The following is an 8,955-nucleotide window of genomic DNA, read 5'->3' on the forward strand; positions in this document are numbered from 1 at the left end:
TGTGCCAGGTACCCTATTAATTGCTCAATAAATAATAGCTAATATAGCTCAATAATAATAGCTAGTATTTATTGAGCAATTAATAGGGTGCCTGGTGTATAACAACATTTGTAAACGTTAGCTGTTTTTCTTATGATGTTATATTAAGAAGTGAAGTCGCTCAGTCGTTTCTGACTCTTTGCGACCCCATGAACTGTAGCCCACCAGGCTCCTCTGTCCATGGGATTCTCCAGGCAAGAATACTGGAGTGGGTTGCCATTCCCTTCTCCAGGGGATCTTCCCGACCCAGGGATCAAACCTAGGTCTCCGCATTACAGGCAGATGCTTTAACCTCTGAGCCACCAGGGAATAAACAGGTATATGGCTTTTTTCCTGAGTCAGCCTGGCTTAAGAATACTTTATAAGAAGGCTCTGTGTATTTGCTACTGAGATTATAAGAATTCAAGGAACAAATAAGGCAAGGCAGTGAAGAACACAGGGGAATATTGTGTCTGAGGGCTCTGAGGATAAGTAGGTATGGATGACCTTATCTGGAATATTAACCTGGTAGAAGGACCCCTCTGACAAGGTGGATTCTACCTGAGTATTGAGTTTAGGACAATCGTAAGCACCTGGGCTTCCCCTGTGGCTCAAATGGTAAAGAATCTGCCTGCAATGCAAGAGTCCCAGGTTCGATCCCTGGGTTGGGAAGATCCCCTGGGGAAGTGGAATGGTCAATCCACTCCAGTATTCTTGCCTGGAGAATCTCATGGACAGAGGAGCCTGGTGGGCTGCAGCCCACGGGGTTGCAAAGAGTTGGGTGCAACTGAGCGACGAACACACACAAGCACCTGGGCAGAGTACAACAAAAGAAATAGTCTGTAAAGTTTTGTTATTCAGAGATCTACTTCCCTTGGACAATCGAGTAATCAATAATAAACATTTTTCTGGCCTCAACCTACCCTATCAACTATTCTCTTAGTAGGAAAAATTCTTCCGCTGCTTTCCGTAACACCATTCTCTTCAGGATTTTTTCTGTTTCTGTGATGGCTTCTTCGTCAATCTCTTCTATGTGTTGCTTATCCTCTCAGATGTTGATGATTCTCTGCCTCTTTCCCCCTCAATTTATACACTGTGACAGAAAGAATTAGCTTTTTACTTCCAAGTCCAATTTCTCCTTTGTCCTCTGCAACAGATCTTCGTTTTATACGGGCTCACCTTGGATAAAGACATGATTTCCCAGCCCCCTTGTAGCCACGTGATGAAGAAAAGGTTATTTTGTGTGGTATTTCGAGGAAGAGGAATTTTTTCCTCTTCTGCCCGTCATCTTCCCCTTGACCCATGGTGAAGATGCAATGGTGGATCTCTAGCAGCCCTCCTGGATACAAGGGGGCCTTGGGGATGGAAGCCATGTTTTAGGGTGGTGGGGCAGAAAGACAAGACCCTGCCATAACAGCCCTCAGTTGCCTTCCCCTGAAATTATTTTATATGAGAGTGAGAATTTCTATCTTGTTTAAGCTGTTGCTATTTAGCTATTTTAGGTTTTCCTCTTATGTGCTTGGCACACTTCAAGGAACACGCAGGCATGGGTGATGAGGTGATTTGTAGGAGAAGTTGATGGACTGAAGTGTAGGGGCCATATTTTATTTTGTGGGCACCATCCAAGATTCTGAGAAGCTTGTACAGATGTGGGAATATGATGTAATGTGCCTTGTTGTTGATTGAGATGGGACTTTCTGCCAGGCTGGGGGCTCAAAGTTAGATCCAAGTTGGCATGAAGAATGTGATGTTTCTTATACATATAAGTTAGTAAAGTCAGATTCATCTTGATGCATTCCTAGATGATCTTTATTTATTTATTAATTTTTGGCTATGCTAGGTGTTTGTTGCTGCACAGGCTTTGCTCTGGTTGTGGTGTGCAGGCTTCTCATCATGGTGGCTTCTCTTAGTGCTGAGCATGGGCTCTAGGGCTCGCAGGCTTTAGTAGTTGTGGCTTCTGGGTTCTCGAGCACAGGCTTTGTAGTTGTGGCACATGGGCTTAGCTGCTCTGTAGTGTGTGCGTTCTTCCTGGACAAGGGATCAAACCTGTGTCTCCTGCATTGGTAGGTAGCTTCTTTTACCACTAAGCCACCAAGGAAACCCCATAGATGATCTTTTACACAGACATTCTATAACTTCCTTTTTTCTCCTTAGTATATTAAGAACCCCTTTCCATGACAAGAAATGCACATGTATATAATTTCTTTTAATGAGTGCCACATAGTCTTCTGTACAGATGTGCTGTGATATATTTAACTGATCTTCTCTCTTCTTTACCAGTCCTTGCCAGCTAGTAACTCAGATGGCATATTGGACTGTGGTGCTTGCTGTCACTCATGCATATATTGGGTGACTTGTCCCTGAACACCGCCCCACTTTCAGTCTAATGTCATATGACACTTGACTAGCTTCTGGTAGGCATTCTCCTGACTCCTTTTGTAGGTTTAGCTTGTCCCATGCTGATACAGGCCCTCTGAAAGGACCTCAGAGTTTTTTTGTGCGTTATGAGGTATTCACGTCCAGATATGTTCATGTCTTACCCATGTTAAGCCCAATTCAAATACCATTAACTGCTCAAAGTCTTCTCTGACCCACACACCAAATGAGAGTCATCTCTCTTCCATCCTAACAGTATAGATGCTTTCTTGTGGTTCTTGTTTGATTTCTCATCTATCTCTTTAGGTCCTAGCCCACCTTATCTGCTCTCTCTAGATCTTGAGTTCCTTAGATAAAAAGATTGATGTTTGACTCATTTCCCAGCCCCAGTAATCACAACATATTTTCACAGCTAGGGCTGAGGAGATGTTTGTGGGGGTGAATGGCATTTCTTTTTATTTTCGTCATGGTATTTCCTCATAGTATTCTTGGTACCCTTGCATCTCAGTATCATTTAGAGGCTTGCCATTTTGATAAAATCTCAGAACTCTAGAGATAAATTTTGAGTGTCTGAAATTACACTTACCATCCTGCAGAAGCAGGTAGCAGGAAATCAGTTTTATAAGTGACATAACCGCATGGTCCTGTGTTGTTTTCATGCTTCAAGAGACATGATTAAGGCAGTAAGAGTGGTTTTCCTACTGTCTCAGCATCTGGATATTGTCTCAGATTGCTTTTGACCTAAACTCATCCACCTGCAGAATTCTTTAGCCCTGAAATATTCAGTTAAAACATGTAATGTCTTAAAGTGATCAGGCAGTCAGCCTGACCCGAACCAAAGCTTTTCAAATGGCTGACACATTAGGAATCCTGGGCCCTGGGTTTGGATGAGGTTCCTTTCAGTGCTAAGTGGGGATTCAAAGAGAGAGAGGAGAAGTGGATTGCCTTTTTTTTTTTTTTTTTTTTGCTAGGTGGGGATGTCTAGAAAGCTTAACGAGGCCGTCTCTGGGCTTTGCACTCTGCTGATGGGAGGCCTGGTGTGACGGGCAGTTAATGTTTAAGGACAATGAACTGTCTTGCTGCATGATCTCTGCAAGATGGTCTTTTATGGTCTCATTGATGAGTCATCCTCTCTGGGCAATCAATTTTTAGCTTGCTATACTCGCTCTGCTTTCCCTATGAATAAGTTTATTTATAATCTTCAATCCTCTATTCCTGTGTGGTCTCTGGTTTTGAACTTTGGCTGGGCACTGACTGGGAAACTTCAGGCCGTTTAGGTGTGGGGTATGTATTTCAAAGTCAAATTGTCTAGACATCTGTTATAGAAGCTGGTGCAACTCTGCTGAGCGTGACACTTGGGAGATGAATTTCTTTATGGCTGGCCTGGCATCGTTAATTTTAGTAAAAAGTTTTTGCTTTGTAGTTTTATCCACTAATAGTCTGAAAGTGCTCTGCATTACTAATCCCACAGGCAGGGAGAGATGAAAGCTTCTGAAAGAGTCTATGACAGGAAAATATCACCAGTTCCAACACCTGATTACTCACTGAAGTTTCCAATGAATCTGCCAAGGTCTGAGCCATCTGCTCCACCTAGAGGTTTTTCTTTTTCCACTTCATATGAGAATGTAAATATGCCAGTAATGCTGATATACATAAAAAGCATAACAACAAGAGTGATGATGGTGGTAATGATGATGGTCACCATTTATCAAGCATCAAGTATCGACCAGGCACTGGAGCAGATGCTCTGTGCATATCACTAGTTTCCATCCCTGACTGCCACCCAGGGTGATAAGACAACAAAAATATGCTGGAGTCCTACCCTCTATCAATTAAATCAGAATATCCTCCAATGTTACTCCCAGAGTTCCCTTTTTAAAAATTAACATGAATTTTACATGATTATTAAAGCAATGGATAATCTTTGTAGGATATTTGGATTGGACAATAAAAAGTAAAATTAAAATCATATATGATTCTACCACCAGGAAATCCTTTGTTAACATTTTTAAACAACTTCATTGAGGTAGAATTGAGATGCAATAAACTGCATATGTTTGGAGTGTGCAAATTGAAGTTCTGACACCCTATTGACATTTTGATGTATTTCCTTCTGATCCCTTCCTTCTCTTTTCCTCCCTCCCCTCTCCTCCATTTCCCTCAACACATATAATTGGTATTATAAGGCATATACATTTTTGTATCCTGTTATTTTTAAAAATTGTTTTATTTATTTGGCTGCATCAGGTCTTAGTGGCAGCATGCAGGATCTTTTAATTCCAGCATGTGAACTCTTAGTTGCAGCATGCGGTATCCAGTTCCCTGACCAGGAATTGAACCTGGGCCCCCTGTGTTGGGAGCATGGAGTTTTAGCCACTGGACCACCAGGGAAGTCCTTCCTGTTCTTTTTTAAATTAACATTTATCATAAGTATTTCCCTGTGTGATCTTATTTCCTTCAATAAATGAATTTAATGGCTGCACAAAATTTTAGCCTTATGGTTCTCTTATAATTTAACATTTCTTTATTGTTGAATAATTACATAATTTCTGCCTTTTCATTATTAGAAACAAAGATGCAATGAACTGTTACAAACTATTGTTGTTGGATTACAATTCATTATTAAAGGCCTTTCGTCAAGTTAAAAAAATCCTTGTGCCTCAGCTTTCTCGTCTGCAAATGGAGGCTAACGTTAATATCTACCGTAAAAAGATGTTGTGACAAGTAAATAAAATATTGCTTTAGTATAGCAATATTTAGCTCAGCACTCAGCACTTTATAAGTGTTTAATTTATATTGGCTATTATTGTTATCATCACTGACATCCAGATATCTGTGTGTATGCCCTTCCTCCCATATTAAATGGAGCCTCTTTGAACACAATAAGATATGTTATGTGTTTTTTCTCTTTTGAAGGTGACCCCACAGTGATAGGCACATAAATTTTAATAAAGTCACTGAATAGATCCATTGGTCAATTAACTGACTCTTTAAAATGGGTTTTCAACCCCCTCAGACTGTTACAACTCCCCTCCAGCCTGAAGAACTGACATGGACCCCACCACTTGTCTCCTCTTCTGCCATGCTCATCCTCTTTTAATGTATTCTGGCTACAGGGGACTGAGGTCACGGGAGACCTGCAGCAGGGGTGTTCAGGAGAAGGAGAATGCTCTTTCAGTAAGCACCTCAGTTAGTTTCCCTAGAAACAACTGAGAGGGCAGGAGATGGGAAGAAAAAGAGGACAGAATAGATGCTGGAAGGGAAGGTAAGAGAAGAACTGAAATGGAGGTAGGAGTCAGCTCGTAGTGCTCTCTGGCCTGATGGGAGTGGGAGTGAAGTTATATGAGGGGCAGGGAACTAACTGTGTTAAGGATGATTGCTGGATGCATGTGTTACCCTCTTTCTGTGGCTAATCTATGTAAGTGAAAGCAAGTGTACCAGTCTCAAGTTATTGCAGATCTTAGGATCTTCTGATGAGTGAGAGGCAGCCATGAGCAGCAGGTGCCTCCCAGAATTTGCCACCACGTTTGGGGGTGTATAACCATAATGGGGATTGGAGGCAGAGCTCTAGACGATGGGTGTTGCCTCTTTCAGCATTTCAGTTACTTCATCTCTGGGCAAGATAATCATTTTGGCTTCTAACTAGTATTTGTTTTCTATTTTTCTTCTTCCTTTTAAGCAGGTTTCTAGGCCTTTAGTGAGTCTGGGAATCAAAGATTCAGAAAATTTTGGCTGTGTGAAAATAGAAGCTGCTGGAAGTCAGTGTCTCTTTCTTCTTTTGGAATAGCTAAATCAAAGAACCAGATTATACCTTGTGTTCTCAACAGGGAAGGGAGAGAGGGGGGAGAGGTTTCCAGAACCTGAGACGCTTTACCTTTATTACAAACCCATGCTTGGCTTCATGGTGGCACCCGGGAAAGTTGCAGTGGCTCAGAGGGGATGCCACAAATGCAGCCTGTGAGGTGGGACTCGAGGCACCAGGAGTCTAATAGAAGCAGAGGGCCACCATATCTCCAGGGACCACAGCGGGCTTGCTCAGTGAGGATGACAGGATAGCCAAGATAAGCTAAATGTCAGTTCCCGCCTCTGTTTATTTTCGAGGATCACACATTGCCAATAATGTCTTAGTGAATTTCCCCCTGGCCTGGCAAGGTGGAGATTGGGAATCAGAATGAAATTGATTAAAACAAATGAAAGAAATGTGTATTTCTTGCAAGTCCAAGATTTCATATCCACTGAGCTTATAATTCTTTTTGCATCTCAGAAATGAAGATGACATTTCCCCTTGTCACATGGAGGAGATATAGTTACTCTGAAGGTGGAAGTGGAAATGATAAGGACTGTAAGTTCTGTGAGGGCAGGGATCTAATCTGTAAGTCTTCTGTAAGCAGGTATTGAATATGTGATAAGTGAATAAATAAACCAAATATAAACAGTTATTTTTGCTTGACAGGTGTAGGTAGAAAAACTGGGAGAGAGACCCTCCCTGAGCGTAGAGGGCTGGCCTGTGCGGCGCGAGGCCGGAACCTGTGGGATATCCACGCAGCTTGAGCTATGGCTGACAGTGGCAGAACGCCTCAGGCCCGGGCTCTCCTGCAGCAGTGCCTGCACGCCCGGCTGCAAGTACGCCTGGCCGAGGGGGACGTCGAGGCCGAATGGGTGGAGGTTCAAAGAGGATTAGTGATCTACGTGTGCTTTTTCAAGGGAGCTGATAAAGAACTTCTTCCCAAAATGGTTAATACACTGTTAAATGTGAAATTAAGTGAAACAGAAAATGGCAAGCACGTCTCTATATTGGATCTACCTGGCAACATTCTTGAGGGATGATAATCCCTCAAGCCACCCTTGGGGGTAGAGTAAAAGGAAGAAGCATGCAGTATCACTGTAACTCTGGAAAAGAAGAGGGATTAGAACTTTATTCCCAATTTGTGAATCTCTGTAAAAAAGAATTAGCTGCTAATAGCAAGTGTGCTGAAGCTGGGGTTGTCGTGAAACACGGTACTTACGGCAATAGGCAGGTGTTAAAGCTCGACACCAATGGACCGTACACACACCTAATTGAATTTTGAAAGTTTCGACAGCCGTAATTAGATTCCCTAGCCCCTTCTTCTGGAGAAGGCAATGGCACCCCACTCCAGTACTCTTGCCTGGAAAATCCCATGGACAGAGGAGCCTGGTGGGCTGCAGTCCATGTGGTCCTAAGAGTTGGAAACGACTAAGCGACTTCCCTTTCACTTTTCACTTTCATGCATTGGAGAAGGAAATGGCAACCCACTCCAGTGTTCTTGCCTGGAGAATCCCGGGGACGGGGGAGCCTGGTGGGCTTCCGTCAATGGGGTTGCACAGAGTCGGACACGACTGAAGCAACTTAGCAGCAGCAGCAGCAGCCCCTTCTTCTTGAGTACACGAATCTGCAGCATTTTTAGATAAGAAAATCCTGGGTTCCATCCACAACTCTGCAGCCTCCTAATTAGATGACCTTGCCAGTCACCTAACTGTGGATCTCAGTCACCTTCCATCCCACTTTCCCCTACACTGACACTCAGAAACTTGAAATATCCTCTCTTCACTTTATGGTCATTGATAAGAACATGGAAGTGTTCCTAGAGAGTTGTATTTAAGCTTTTTGCTGTGAAGCATTTTGTACAATCAAGAAAAATATATTTCTTATGCCCTCAAATATATGTGGTACGTAATAAAAATCACTATTTGTGTTAAAACTAGGTAAAACCCAGCACAAACCAATTATAATTTTGTCAAATTTGTTTTAATATTTCAGATTTCCATATTTTGAATAAAAGAATATGCATTTACTATTCTTCTAATACTATGAAAATGTAATGCAGAAATGTTATTGTGCATTTTAATATTACTTTCCAAGAATATCCAAGTGCTTTAAGTTAAGAATCTTTAGTTGATATAGGAACAGGGGATGGGGGACTAAAAGTTGTTTTTATTTAATATTCTTGGTTAATATTCTGTTTCTCAGTTTTTTACCAAAACAGTGTGTGTCATATTGTTTGTCTTTGGTTTTTAAAAGTTACTGTTTAATTAAATTAGTGTTCATAATTTTTTTAGGAAGTTCTTTTCTTGTTGATTTAGATTGCTATATAATAGGAATAAAAAGGGAAGCTTTCTGCTGGAATTACTTGAAAACAAGTTGATTTGTTTATTTCTGTTTTATTGACTTAGTGATTTGGACCCAGTGTCATTTTTTCTTTTAGTGTATTTTTGTGTCTTCCCCTCTCAAAATTTATATGTTGAAGTCTCCCAAGTCTCCTAATGGTATTTGCAGATGGGGCCTTTGGAAGGTAATCAGGGTTAATAGATCATGAGAGTGGGTGTCCTCATGATGGGATTAGTGTCCTCATAAGAAGAAACACCAAAGATTTTACTCACCCTTTCTCTTCCGGCCATGTGAAGATTCAGTGAGAAGGGGGCCTTTTACAAACGAGGAAGAGAACCTTTACCAGAAACTGACCATGCTGGTGCCCCGATCTTGAACTTCTAGCCTGTAGAACTATAAGAAAATAAATTTCTGTTGTTTAAAAAAAAAAAAAA

General features: G+C 41.6%; 1 pseudogene across 1 annotated transcript; it reads left to right on the top strand.

Annotated features, from left to right (window-relative positions):
- Positions 1-6,878: 6,878 nt before the first annotated feature.
- Positions 6,879-8,955, top strand: LOC147363321 (D-aminoacyl-tRNA deacylase 2 pseudogene; annotated as a pseudogene). Its single transcript, XR_015136924.1, has one exon. The product of XR_015136924.1 is annotated as a D-aminoacyl-tRNA deacylase 2 pseudogene (transcript).

The sequence above is a fragment of the Bos grunniens genome, chromosome 11, assembly GCF_055505025.1.
Source record: "Bos grunniens cultivar Pamir isolate PY7600 chromosome 11, Bosgru_T2T1.0, whole genome shotgun sequence".
In the NCBI taxonomy this organism is placed as follows: domain Eukaryota; kingdom Metazoa; phylum Chordata; class Mammalia; order Artiodactyla; family Bovidae; genus Bos; species Bos grunniens.